Source organism: Euprymna scolopes, chromosome 31 (genome assembly GCF_053919585.1).
Source record: "Euprymna scolopes isolate OS-2025 chromosome 31, ASM5391958v1, whole genome shotgun sequence".
NCBI lineage: Eukaryota > Metazoa > Mollusca > Cephalopoda > Sepiida > Sepiolidae > Euprymna > Euprymna scolopes.
Window position 1 is genome coordinate 23,300,324 of NC_136512.1, and position 14,277 is coordinate 23,314,600.

Here is a 14,277-nt window from a genome sequence, read left to right on the forward strand (position 1 = left end):
CTATGCTGATGACACGACAATCTACGGCAACACATCAAAGGCTGTAAACGACAAAGTTCTCTCTGATTATCTCTCGTCTGATCTCGAGCGCGTGGTTCAGTGGGGGAAGTCGTGGCTGGTTACCTTTTATGCATTAACAACCAAACTCCTATCTTTACATCATAAACGCTCTGATCACCATCTGGCATCAATTTAAATGGATGGCTCTCGTCTAGGAGAAGTGTTTTGACAAGCTTCTGGGTTTGACCTTTACTCCTGATCTGAAATGGAACACGTACATCAAGTCTGTTGCCAAGTTCGCTGGAAAGATGGTGGGATCCCTCTACCGCTCCAGAAGATATCTCACTACTGACCAATTCTCTATCTATATAAAAGCCAAGTACGTCTAAGGATGGAATACTGCTGCCATATCTGGGCAGGAGCTTCTAACAGCCTATCCTACCTTGACAGAGTACAAAATAGACTTCGTGGCTTACTGGGGGATGCTCTTTTCTCTACCCCTCAACGTCTCTCCCACAGAAAGACGTTTCGAGCCCATCCTTGTTTTATCGTTATTTTCATGGCAGGTGCTCGTCTGAACTCCAATCTCTGGTTCCCCCTTTGCCAATCCTTCACAAAAACACCCGTCTAGCTGAATCCACTATGAAAAATTTCCCCCAGTCTTTATCTGTGCCTAAATCAAAATGTAGATTCCATGACCAAAGCTTCTTTCTAAGAGCTGCACGCCTGTTGAACACTTTTCCGTCTGCTTGCTTCCCACCTGACTACAACTTGCATGTCTTCAAGTCCAATGTAAACAAATTCCAAATGAACCGCCCTCTGAAGTAAACACTTCATTAAATCTCAACACCAACGTACTGTACTTGCAATAACCCTTATTCCAGAGTTTCTTCCTGGCTTTGATAAGAGGTTACCACCGTGTATATATATATATATATATATATATATATATATATATATATATATATATATATATATATATATATAAATCTGAATGTATGTGTGTGTGGTCACGAATATGCTCCTATATGGTGTACTATAAAAAAAAAACTGATTACTGTTTTGGTTGCAAGGTTGAACAATAATTAGTAAGGAAATACAATGAAGACGCAAACAACAAGCTAACACAATAATAAGTGTATTAAAGAAAAGGTATATTTACAATATGTACAAATGACGGTGTCGAGTCAGAGAGTCTTGGTGGGAGGACATGTACGCTCTTCGGCGTCACTTTCGGTGGCATTTGTGTAAGACACACCAAGGCCAACCTAGGCTTGCCATTTATAGTGTTATGTTATTCGCATATGCAAATAAGTGGTTGCCACCACAACACCCCCTCCCAAGATTTGAAGTCACACAGATTTCAATATCTTTTTCTTTTTGGGTTTACCATTAATGGTTCATTCACTTTTCTTTTCCTACCTGATTTTCGGGGTTCAGGTGCATTTTGAGGCGGTTCCAAATTAAAAGATTCGTATATGATATCTATGGTGTCCTCCTCTTCGACTGTTGTATCATCATCATCTTGGATATGACGTTTTTTTATCTGATTTAGGTGCCTTTTATGTATATTCTTTGGACCTTTAATCATGTATTTACAATCACCAATGCGTTTATCCACTACTCCACATTCCCAGTAAGATGTGTTATTTCTGTAGCACTTAAAATATACTCGATCTCCCGAGTTATATTACTTTCTTCTCGTGTGTGTAGCGTTTCGGATAATTGCCTGCCTTGGCAATAGTTTGTCAAACGCTGATTTTACCTTTCTGGCAAACATTAGATCAGCTGGTGATAGGTTTGATGGTGTACTAGGATGTGCTGTAATCCTATATACTTGCAAGAATTGTTGCAATGCTTTTTCCGTTGGTGTTCCAATGGATTTATTTAACGCTCGTTTTAGCGTGTCCACGAACCTTTCCGCGAGGCCGTTCGACCTTGGATGATACGGCGGAGTCGTGATGTGCTTCACTCGGAACGTGTCGCAAAATTCCTTAAACTCTGCGGATGTGAAATGCGTTCCGTTGTCAGTGACCAGTGTGTCTGGTACACCAAATCTTGCAAACAACTCGTGTAGGAACCCTATTGAGTTGTTCGTTGTTGGATTCCTGCAACGCATTACCTCCGGCCATTTTGTGAAACTATCCACTACAAATAATAGTTTTCACCTACGGGACCAGCGAAGTCCATGTGGATTCTCGAATATGGTTGGTCGGTTTTCGGCCAAGGTTTGTGTACTATAGGTGGAGATTTTGCCGCTAACTGGCATCCTTTACATTTATCAATTGTTGTCGCTATGTCAGTGTCCATGTTACACCAGTACACATAGCTTCTTATTAACGATTTCATTCGATTTATCCCCGGATGTCCTGTGTGGAAATCTCTTAACATCCTATTCTGCAATGTTTTGGGTATTACCACTCTCTCGCTGTACAGTAACACATCGTCACATATGGAGAAAACTTCCTGCACCTTTGTGTCCGTTATAATTTTCTCTTTTATGTCCTTTATATATGTGTCTTTCTCGGCTTCCCTTTTAATGTCCGACAAAGTTACGGGTAGTTCCTTAATGATGTTTGCTACCATATTTTTTACTTCAACATTTGTCCGAATTGCTGCAATGACTGATTCTTCCAGATTGTGTTTCTGTGGTATCAGTCTTGACAGTCAATCCGCATGGCAAATCTTTTTTGATGCTAGATGTTGTAGCTGGAAATCGTAATTAAGTAGTATTTACCCCAGCGCAGCAATCTATTTTCGGTGTATACCGGCAATCCTTTTTTTGATCCATAGATCGTGACTAACGGTTTATGGTCGGTTTAAAGTATGAATCGTCTACCGTATAAATATCGGTGAAATTTAGTCACGGCAAAGATTATGCTCAACGCTTCTTTTTCGATTTGTGAATATGCCCTTTCGGCTGGTATCAGCGTTCTCGAAGCATGCGCTATTGGTTTTCTAGACCCATCCGGCATAACATGTTGAGTGCATGCTCCTAAGCCGTAGGAGCTAGCGTCACTAGCGACGACTATTTTTAAGTTTGTGTCAAAGTGCGTTAAGAATAATTCGGATGTTAGTGCGCTCTTTATTTTGTCAAAAGCGGTTTGACATTCTTGCGTCCAGTTCCACGGTGTATCCTTTTTAAGCAGATTATTTAAGGGGGCTCGACAGTTATGCATTCCTTCAATTAAATATTGGTAATAATTTGCGAGTCCTAAGAATCTCTGCAAGGTTGTTACATTATCGGGTGCTGGCATATTTTTTATTGCCGCAGATCTGTCTGGGTCTGGACGTCGTCCATGTTTGTTTATTATGTGTCCAAGATACTTAATCTCGCTCATACAAAAGTCACATTTACTTTCTTTTACTTTAAAGCCGAATTCTTGTATTCGAGTAAATACTTGTTTTAAATGTTCCTTATGTTCTTCTAGGGATTTGCTCCTGACAACAATGTCGTCCAGGTATGCACATGCGCACTCAATACCACTTAGCATGGTGTCCATCGCTTGCTGAAAGATGGCAGGCGCTACTTTGATGCCAAAAGGCAATCGGTTGTATTTTTATAATCTCTTATGCGTATTGATGCATAGTATTTTTGAGCTATTCTACTCGACTGGTATTTGCAAATACGCGTCGCTCAAGTCTATCTTGGAGAAGATATTACCCCCATTCAACTTCGTGAATATTTCCTCTGGGCTTGGTAGGGGGTAATGGTGATCTTTTAATAGGGAGTTGACCCCGGTCGAAAAGTCTGCGCACACTCTAACTTCGTCATTCTTTTTCTTTACGTATACGGTTGGGGCTGCCCACTCGCTGTGTTCTATTTTTGATAGAATTCCCGTCTGTTCCAATCTATTTAATTCTTTATCAATCTTTTCCAACCCAGAGAACGGAACATTTCGCTTTTTTTCTAAAAATCATGCTGGCGTTTTCTTTAAGTTCAAACGAGGCCTTGAATTTATTGCAGCAACCTAAGTTAGTCGTGAATGCCTCAGGAAATAATTTTTTTAAATCGTCTTTTATATTTACTGTTGTTGGAGAAGAACATTTTAATTTTTTACAGAATGTATTGATTGGCTTATCCCATAGTCCGAATTTCTCAATTAAATCTATTCCAAACAGATTTTCACTATTTTTTTAGTACGAATATTTTTAATTTCTTCGAAATCCCTTTCAATTTAATCGGGAGGACAACTTCTCCTTCAAATTTTATACCACCACCAGTTACCGTCCGGGCTGCTTTACTAGTTTTCATCATGACCGGTTTTCCCAACTTTTTCCACGTATTCAGGTTTATTATAGAAACATCGGAGCCGGAGTCGAGTTGTAACTTTATTGATGTTTTAATATTTCCACTTTTACGTATTTTCGCCGATCTTTGTCTAATTTTGTATTTGATCTTGTTTGCTGTACTCTCTTTCTGGTGTAATCTTTATATCTGCAGCAATCGCTTTTGTGTCCCACCTTCTTACAAATGTAGCATTTTTTTCTTCTTATAAGGGCAATCTGATTCCCAATGCTTTTCTGCACATCTCTTACAGTTATATCTAGGAAGAGGCTTGTTATATTCTGTACTATATTTATGGTTATTATCTTTGGAATATCCCGTTCCATTGCTTTTCTTTGTAAAGTTCTTGGTTGGTACGTATGGTTTTCTAACTTTTCTTACATATGCCACTCCGGATTCTTCTATATTTTTTCAATCCTTTTTAGTGTAATGACCCTTTCACAGTCCTCTGCTAGTTTCTGGAGGGTTAAATCTTGCTCAGATTTTAGCTTAGACAACACTCGTCTGCGTATTTCTGCATTTTTCGTGGAAACTAACTCTTGAGCGAAGATTAGACATTTAAAATCTTCTACCGTTAGTTCTGCAGCTTAAAATTATCGCAGTTTTTATTGACAACTGATGCGTATGTCAAATAATCTTGGTTGTCCGTCTTTCGTAGATTCATGCACATCCATCTTTTATGAAAAAGAGATATATTTGGATTAAATAATTCTTTTAGTAATTTTACAGCTTTCATGAACTCTAATTCCGCAGTTTTTTTAGGTAATATGTAATCTACGAATTTGCTGTGTTTTAATGTACCCAATTTTCTGAGTAAGAGGCTCACTTTCTGACTATTTGGCCAATTTTTACAGTCCAGTTGGAAAACATCCTCGTATCTTGTGTAGTATGCTTCAAAATGCTTCTCTTCCTCAGGCACATAATGAAATGTGTCCATGCTATTAAAAATAGTTGTATGGGAAAAATTAACACTATCGACATTTTCTCGATTACGCTTTAGTAGTTCCAGTGTTTTAGCAAAACGTTCATCTTGTCTTTCTTCATATTCCAATTGTAGTTTCTTAGGCCTTTCTTCCTGTTCCAATTGCAGTTTATTTCTGCTTTAATTGTGCCATTTTCTGCTTTTCTTCTTGTTCCTGTTGCCATTTCAATAATCTGTCCTCTCTCTTTTCCTCGCGGTCAGCCTGTGACTGTATTTGTGTTTGCAACAGCTCGTTTTGTGTAGCTTGTCTGCGTTCATCTCGCTCAGCCTGTGCTTGTAAAAATTGCATGAACATTTTTGATAAGTCTTCCATGTTTTTTTTTGTTTTTTTAGTGTGTAGTTAAAAAAAAATATTGTACCATGTACAATATACACCGGTTTGAGTTACAACAAAAAAGCAATTGCTGTAAGCTCCTGTTTTCAATAATAATATCGCTGCTTGCAATAATATATTCTTTTTGCGAGTCACGCTGCAAAAAAAAAATAAAACAGGTTTATCTGGAATCACGAAATGGAATTGACTTTCCGTTTTTAGGCACTTACTAATAAGAAACTCTTTCCATAAAATAAAAGTTTGGTTTTATGTTTTTTTTAATCGAGTCACAATTGAATAAATGTATGCAGTACATTTAGTTCTTTGAGTTTTTTTTTAGTATTTTAGTAATTAAAATACATCTTAAATTGAGATTACCTTTTTTTCCGTGACGTTTTAATGTATTATCCGTTATTCAGTGACAACTTCAAGAAAAAAATCCTTTCCTTGAATTTTAGTTTTAGCTGTGGTATTTCCTTTTAGTACCGACGTCAACCAAAACATTAATTAAAAAGTCCTTTAGTCGTTGTTTTGTTTACGGTGAACAGTAATTAGAATCCACTGGTGAATTTTTTCGTAGGTTAATTCCTTCCTTTTCGTAATACAGGTATGTCCTGTCGTTTTTGCGACAGAACAAAGTTCACTTTTCGTTTGCAAGTTGGTCCTTTAGTAAGATTTGTCGTGTAGCGACAAAACAAAAATTCACTTTTACATTCGTTTGCAAGTCGGATTCCCAGAAAACGGCATAAATTGTCGCTTTTGCCACGTTAGAGTTTGTTTTTTGTTCACTTGAGTTGTAACTTCTCTTTAGCGTAAAATCCGTTTGCTCGTCAACACTTTGCATTCCTTAAAAAAATGGTCAACCTTTGCGTTATACTTTTTTTTTAAATAGTTCTTCGTCAAACTGTTATATCTGACGCTTCATATCTCGTCGCCAACTGTTGTGGTTGCAAGGTTGAACAATAATTAGTAAGGAAATACAATGAAGACGCAAACAACAAGATAACGCAATAATAAGTGTATTAAAGAAAAGGTATATTTACAATATGTACAAATGACGGTGTCGAGTCAGAGAGTCTTGGTGGGAGGACATGTACGCTCTTCGGCGTCACTTCCGGTGGCATTTGAGTAAGACACACCAAGGCCAACCTAGGCTTGCCATTTATAGTGTTATGTTATTCGCATATGCAAATAAGTGGTTTCCACCACAACAATTACATATAATGATAGAAGATGTATCGAGACACAGAAATTGGTATGTTTGATCTGGCAGAACGATGCTTCATTAAAATTGTGGGTCTGCGTTCGCGCCTGGTCCACAAAGTATGGAAATCAAAAAATTAAAAATTAAAAAAACCTTTGCAAGGGTTTTTGATATAGATTCACATAAGAATAATTTGATAAGTATGTTTTAACTTTAATAGGGATGGTATAATAACATTTTGGGGTCTGCATTCGCACCTAGCCTCCATAGAATGGAAATAGGCACACACTTTAATAAAGAATTTCATATCTATCTGCGTAAGAATACTTTGATAATTATGTTTAAGTTTGAAGAAATATGGTATAATAAAATTATGGGGTGTTCGTTCGCACCTGCCCTCCATAGAATGGAAATATTTCACAAAGTTTAACAAGATTTTTTTAATATAGATCAATAGAATATTGTAATAAGTGTTTCAGTGTGAACAAGTATGGTATAATAAATGATGGGGTTTATCTATTTTATTTTTACTTTCATCATATTTTGCTTTGGTTTTGATACCTCCAAATTCCATCCAAATTAACAACCATTCCTTTCCATAATCTATCATACTTTCATAAACAGAGTCTAGTTTCTGTAGGCTGTTTCTGAACCCAGTCAACGACGGGTACTTTTTCTATTATATATATATATATATATATATATATATATATATATATATATATATATTGGTAGTGTTTAACATTGAAGCAAATGTTTAAAAGAAGAAAAACCTCTGCGTAGTTGTACGTTTTTTTTTTTAAACATTTTTTATACTTGTCTTTATTAAGATCAATGGAAAAGAATAAATTCTAAAAGAAGCAGAAAGGAAAGACTCTGCACCAAATAATAAAATATATAAAAAAGGATGTGAGGAAGAAAGTTTTGAAAAATAAAGGTTTAAAATGTTCATGCACAGCGGCTGTTGAATTTAGTTAGATGCCGGAAGAACGTTTACATGATTATCCATGAAAGATGTATATTAAATAAATTCTGTTATGAGGGATTTACCGTCGCATGGTAAAACAGGGTAGCGTAAATTGATTTTGAATAAATGTATATATATATATATTTATATATATATATATTTATATATATATATGTATATATACTTACAAACCCATTTTTTAATATATTTTTGCGAGCTTTCTTATAAAGCACTCTTCCAACATGATACTGTTGGAGCGTAGGCCAAACAGCAAAGGGTCGTCATAACGTTAATGCACATAAATTGAAAAATATATACAACTCTGCTTATGTATAGATCTCTTTCGAAAAAATAGTTCTCGTTATCAACAGAATTGTATTATATATATATATATATATATATATATATATATATATATATATAGTTTTTTTATTACATTTTCACCCCAAACAAGGAACATTGCCACTTTCGTGTAGGGGGCTACTACCAGGTTCAACAACTTCTGGGGTACTATGTAGGGATTTAGGCGGTTCACGTTGCACTTAAACTTCTGCATGTCAGTGCATTTGAGGAGGCAGGGACCAAGAAAGGAATTCCAAATTCAAGCGGTTCTTGAGAAGAAACTACTGGAGTAGAAATATATTTTACATCTAGGCATTTCTACAATGGGGGGGGTGATTTAGCAGCCTGTCGGGTTTGTCGTGGGGGCACAAGTGCTTGCAGTTCGTTAGAACCTTCACCATTTAAATACTTGTAGAACCGGCAGAGGGATGCAACGTTTCGTCGATGGGACAGAGGCTGAAGCTTAGATGCCAGTTCAGGGCCTATCAGTTTTGCGACTCTCTTTTGAGCCTTGTCAAGGAGGGAGAGACTAGTAGCAGATGAATCAGCTCAAATATGACAGCAATACTCCATACATGGGCGAATGGTAGCCTTATAGACGTACAGGATACTATCGGGTGTTAGTAGTTTTCTAGCACGGTAGAGAGAGCCTACCTTCCTTGCAGCGGCCCTTGCAATGCCTTCAATGTAATTGTTCCAACTCATGTTTCCCGTGAACGTTAGACTAAGAAGTTTTAAAGATGTACTCTGAGATAAAGAGTCGTTGGCCATTGCTATAGGTGGTAGAGAAGGTTTCTTGTAATTATTGAAGGAAACTAGTTTAGTCTTGGCGGCATTGAACGTGACCAACCATTTTTGTCCCCATTCCACTACAGATTGGAGATCATCCTCTAGTGTTTCTGATATTTATTTAGATATTTGTTCAGTTGTTTTGCTGTCGCGCCTGTTATAGTGTGTGATGTTATCAGTATATATACACATTTCAGAGGCAATTTTGTCGGGGAATCATTTATGAATATCAGCAACAGTAAAGGTCCAAGGAGAGACCCCTGGGGCACTCCCGTATTTATATCATATTGTTTCGATGTACGACCGTCGAGGACAACGAGGATTTTTCTCTTATCCAAGAAGGATTTAATTATGTAAAATATTCTACCAGTGATACCGAATGATCTTATTTTCCTGAGGAGACCCTCACGCCATACCCTGTCAAAAGGCTTAGATATATCTAGATCTACCGCTCTGCCCCCACCCGCTTTGTCCAGTGAATAGTATATGCGTTCAGAGATTACATTAAGAATGTCTGCTGTGGTACGGGCTTGTCTAAATCCATATTGTTGGTCAGTCAGAAGTTTAGCATCTGTAAGGTGATGGACTAGAGCATGGTTAATTAAGGTCTCAAATATTTTGGCAAAAAAATGGGAGGAGGATAATGGGGCGATAATTTGATGGGTCAGTCCTTTCAACAGAATTCTTGAATACTGGTATCACAGAAGCAGTTTTTCAACAGCTCGGAAAGCAAGAATCATTAAGGCATTTGTGTAGAGTTTGGAGAGAACAAGCTACTTCGGCTGAGAACTTTGTTAAGAAAACAGCTGGGATGAGATCGGGTCGACATGCTTTGGAAGTGTCAAGGTTTTTTATTATATCATGCACTAGATAGGAGGTGATTGGTAGGGTCAAGTGTGGAAGTTGAGGCAAACCTATTGGCAAGCATGTTAGCCTTCTCGGTTTCTGAGCAAACAACCTCGGTATTTTTTGTTAGTAGAGGAATTGTTGATTGCCCATTATTTACTACACTGTTGTAGATTTTCCAGAAGTCACGAGTTCCTAGTTTTTGTGCTTCGATGCGTTTTTTAGTGGTTTCCGTAAATTCTCTCTTAGCTGTAGCTATTTATTTCTTAACGTTACTTCTAACTTCTATGTACTTCTTTCCGTTTGAACTGGACTTATGTCAGTTAAATCTGCGGTATGCATGCTGCCTTTGAGCAATGGCAGTAGCAGTCGAAGTAAAACATTGGGGAAAGTTGGGGTGCTATGAAATTTCCGCATGGGAACATGCGCTTCGATTGCAGTTTTGAACCATTCGGAGGTCTAGTTTGCGCACTGTTCAGCAGGAAGAGAGAAATATTTTTCCATGGGGCATCTCTGATAAGATTTCTGATGGCTTCCCATTCAGCCCTTTTATAATATCTCGTTATTTTGAGCACTTGCTCTTCAGTTGTGGCTCTAGAGTTTAGGGCGATTTCAATCATTATCCCTGCATGATCAGCGTTCCCAAGTGGGCTGTCGGTATTCGTTAATCAATCATCGGAAACTGTGGTCAAAAACAGATCTAGACGTGATGCATGTTGTTCTTCCTGGTTAGGAAAAGGGGTTGGAAACGTAACAATTTGTGATAGGGAATGAGATATAGAGAAGCTATAAGTTGTGCTGCCCGCTGCATCTGCGTAAGTAGAGAAGCCAAGCCAGTGTTTGTAGTGGCAATTAAAGTCACCAAATACATGTACTTGTGCGCTAGTGTCGAGGGAGAGTGTTGTGCCTATGCCGTCAGAGACGTTGTTTATTATGGTGCCATCTTGGGTCGAGGGAGAGCGGTAGAGAAAGTAACAGTTGCTAATGTTGTGTTGCATGTTTAGTCTAAAGCACATAAAAGCTTGATCATCCGATTCTAGGTTTGTTTCTCTAGTCAAAGGAAGGGAATTAGGAATGTAAACTCTAAGTCCGTGCATGTGTCTGTCAGAGTCCTTACGGCAAAGTGGGAGATATCCAAGCATAGTAAAGTGGTTAGAGGGGATGGAGGAGTGTAGGTTAGTTTCACTTAGCGCTAAGATATCCGGGGTATTTGCTAGGAGAAATGCTGCTATATCAACTAAATTAGTTCTATGCCCACGGATATTTGTGAATGCAAGCCTCAAGGGAGGAGGCAAGTTGGATTTGTTTCATCCTACGCCTGGGTAAAACATATTTTTAGATTGCACTGTCGTCATATTTTTAAGAGTTTCAGTTTAGGTAAGGGGGAGCTGAACAAGACGTTAGGCAGAGCATCAGACATGCATCACAAGTAGACCATCAGCTGACCTTTCTTCAATTAGGATTGTGGACTCAGGAACACCCACTGATGATGAGTGCAGGGTTCCATTCCATGCGCGACATGGCACTAGACAGATCCCGATATTTTACAACTGTTGATGGAACAGCCGCTCAAAGCGCTACAATAGAGTTAGGACTTCTGTACTATCAGATGGAAACAACAGCCAGGAACTGTCAATCCGGAACCCTCAACCCATCAGGAAGGTAAACCCAATCTAATTGCTCAATCATATACGGTACATGATGGATAATTTGAGGGAATGAATGCGATATGGAACTAACACTCGCTACATACTGTTTAATAATTGTTTGCATATGTGTACAATTCGTAGGGAAATATAGCGGCGAGTTCAAATGCAAAATGTTGATTTAGCTTGCGACATCTTTCTACTCATTTGTACACGCAAACATTGATTTATAAATTAAAGTAGTTTAATTTAAAAAAAAAAAAAACATCTTTCGAGCTTTTTAACGTTTACGGACGCGAATCGACCGCCATGTGTTTTGGTTTTGATTCTAACTGAAATACTTATATTCATTGAAGAGAAAAGTGATATATATATATATATATGTATATATATATATATATATATGTATATATATATATATATATCTGTTATATTCCAATACAAAACCTGCAGTTATACACACACACAAATATATATATATTTATATGTATATGTATATATATATATATATATATATCAATGACATTACAATTACAACCTGCAATTATATATATATATATATATATATATATATATATATATATATATATATATATATATACAATATATGCATACACATTTACATACATATTTATATATAGGATGTAGAGCTCATATATATATATATGTATAAGTATGTGTGTGTTTCTGTGTATGTGTGTGTATTTATATATATATATATCTATATATATACTTCTTAAACTAAAATGACCTTTATCGGGTGTTGTAACCAAACATCCGGTTTACGACTTCCGGTTGTATCGACCTGTTTCATATATGCAATATATATTATACTATATAATCAACGCAATAATAAAACGTATTGTTTTACTGCGTACGTTTTCAACGACCTATCTTTTTATTGCGTGTTTAATCCAGATATTTAATACTTTCTGTTTTTTACATCATTTACGTTCATTTTATTTTAACACAATTTTCTCAAAATAAATAGATACCCACTAAAGTGAGAACAGTAAACATTCTTGTTTATATTCTGGTAAAAGGAATCTAATAAACTGTTTTTTGTATTCCTTTTGAACACATACCCACATAGTATATAATAATTGATATAGAACTGGCTCTAAAATAATAATAATGATAATAATAATAATAATAATAATAATAACAATGATAATAAATAATGATAATATATATATATATATATATATATATATATATATATATTATCGTTATTTATTATCATTGAGAACGAAAACTTGTTTCAGTAATACTAAGAGAATCTGAAAGTATTTACGCACAAGTTAGTACGTAGTTTGAGTTTTGTAAATTACTCGCATTTTAGCCCGGCTTTGCTCCTTTTATGTGTATTTTGCATAGCTTTATGTGCGTATTAAAATATATATGTATACATACATATATATATATATATATATGTATATATATATATATATATATATATATATATATATATATTAAAAAGTTTTACACATGTCCAGATGACTCACATCGAAAATTTCAAGTGGCTGGACACTAAATTTATGATGGATTTGAGTGGAGTCCGCAAAGATCAACTTTCTCATCTTTTTCTCACAATCTCTTTAAAAGATATTGCTGCAGAGTTGAACACAATTTTGTAAAATTCCAAATATGAAAACCCAAAATTATCTAAATAGTTTATAAGAGACCGCAAAGATGGACTCTCATGAACTTTGACGACTGGCAGCCAACTTTTTGGTCAAAAAACGATTGCAAACTCACTCTATGTCTGAATACAGTTTAAGTACAATTTAAAATTTTCAGACCAACACTTGTCTAAATAATTTGGTAGAGACAACAGAGGTCCAATATTTTTTTAACTTTGACCCATATGTTGATCCCATTACATTTATTTTGGGGGGCTCAAATCCAATTAAAGCGTTTGACCTACATCTTAAAATTCAAGTTTTTCGAGGCAACATTGGTGGAGGGGTTGGATAGAGACTTTAAAGGTCAAATCGTTGATATTTGGCCGAAAACCGATTAAAAATTTTCCCCAAAGCTCAATAGACCTTATGTCAAATCTCGAGTCTGTAGATTGAAAATAAAATTGACAGAGTAGTTTAATAGGGAAATGTACACACATAGACACACACACAGACAATTTTATTTTATAGATAGGTATATTGTTTAGGAAGTTGCGATTGGCTGATGAATTGTAAACCTCTCTTAAGTTTAGAAAAAAATACTGTTTTTGTTTGTAATTTTCATTATAATTTTTTTATGACATAAATTCGAAATAATCTTCAGGATTATACTTGGGCGTATGACTAATTTTAATTGTATTTTATCTATTTTTTTACTCCATATATTTTTCCATTGCGACATAAAAATTCAAAATATTTTTTTAAAAACATGCTTGTCAATAATAGTTTCTCAGACTTAAACTATTTAATGAAAGATGTATATCATAAAATATTGGAATAATAGCTACGATATATATACACACATACATACATACATACATATATATATGTATATATATATATATATATATATATATTTATATATAAAATAAAGTAAAAATCACAATTAAATTTACCAAAATGATCCAAGGTGGTAAAATTAAAGTATATTATAAATATTAAATAATTAATATTAATAAAGTTATCTCAGCCAGAAGTAAACGCTCAATAAAAGCAAATAGGAGATAGAGCTTATAATACGAGCAAACAGTTTATAAAATGCGGGATCGGATTTTGCATGCAAGAGTATTTGATGAAACAACAAGTCAAAGATCTTACTTGATAACAAAAAAGTAAAGGAGAGGGAATATGGTGAAGAAAAAGGTTATTACACATGAATGGATAGTTTGGTGGAAGATAATAAGATATATATATATATATACATATATATATATATAT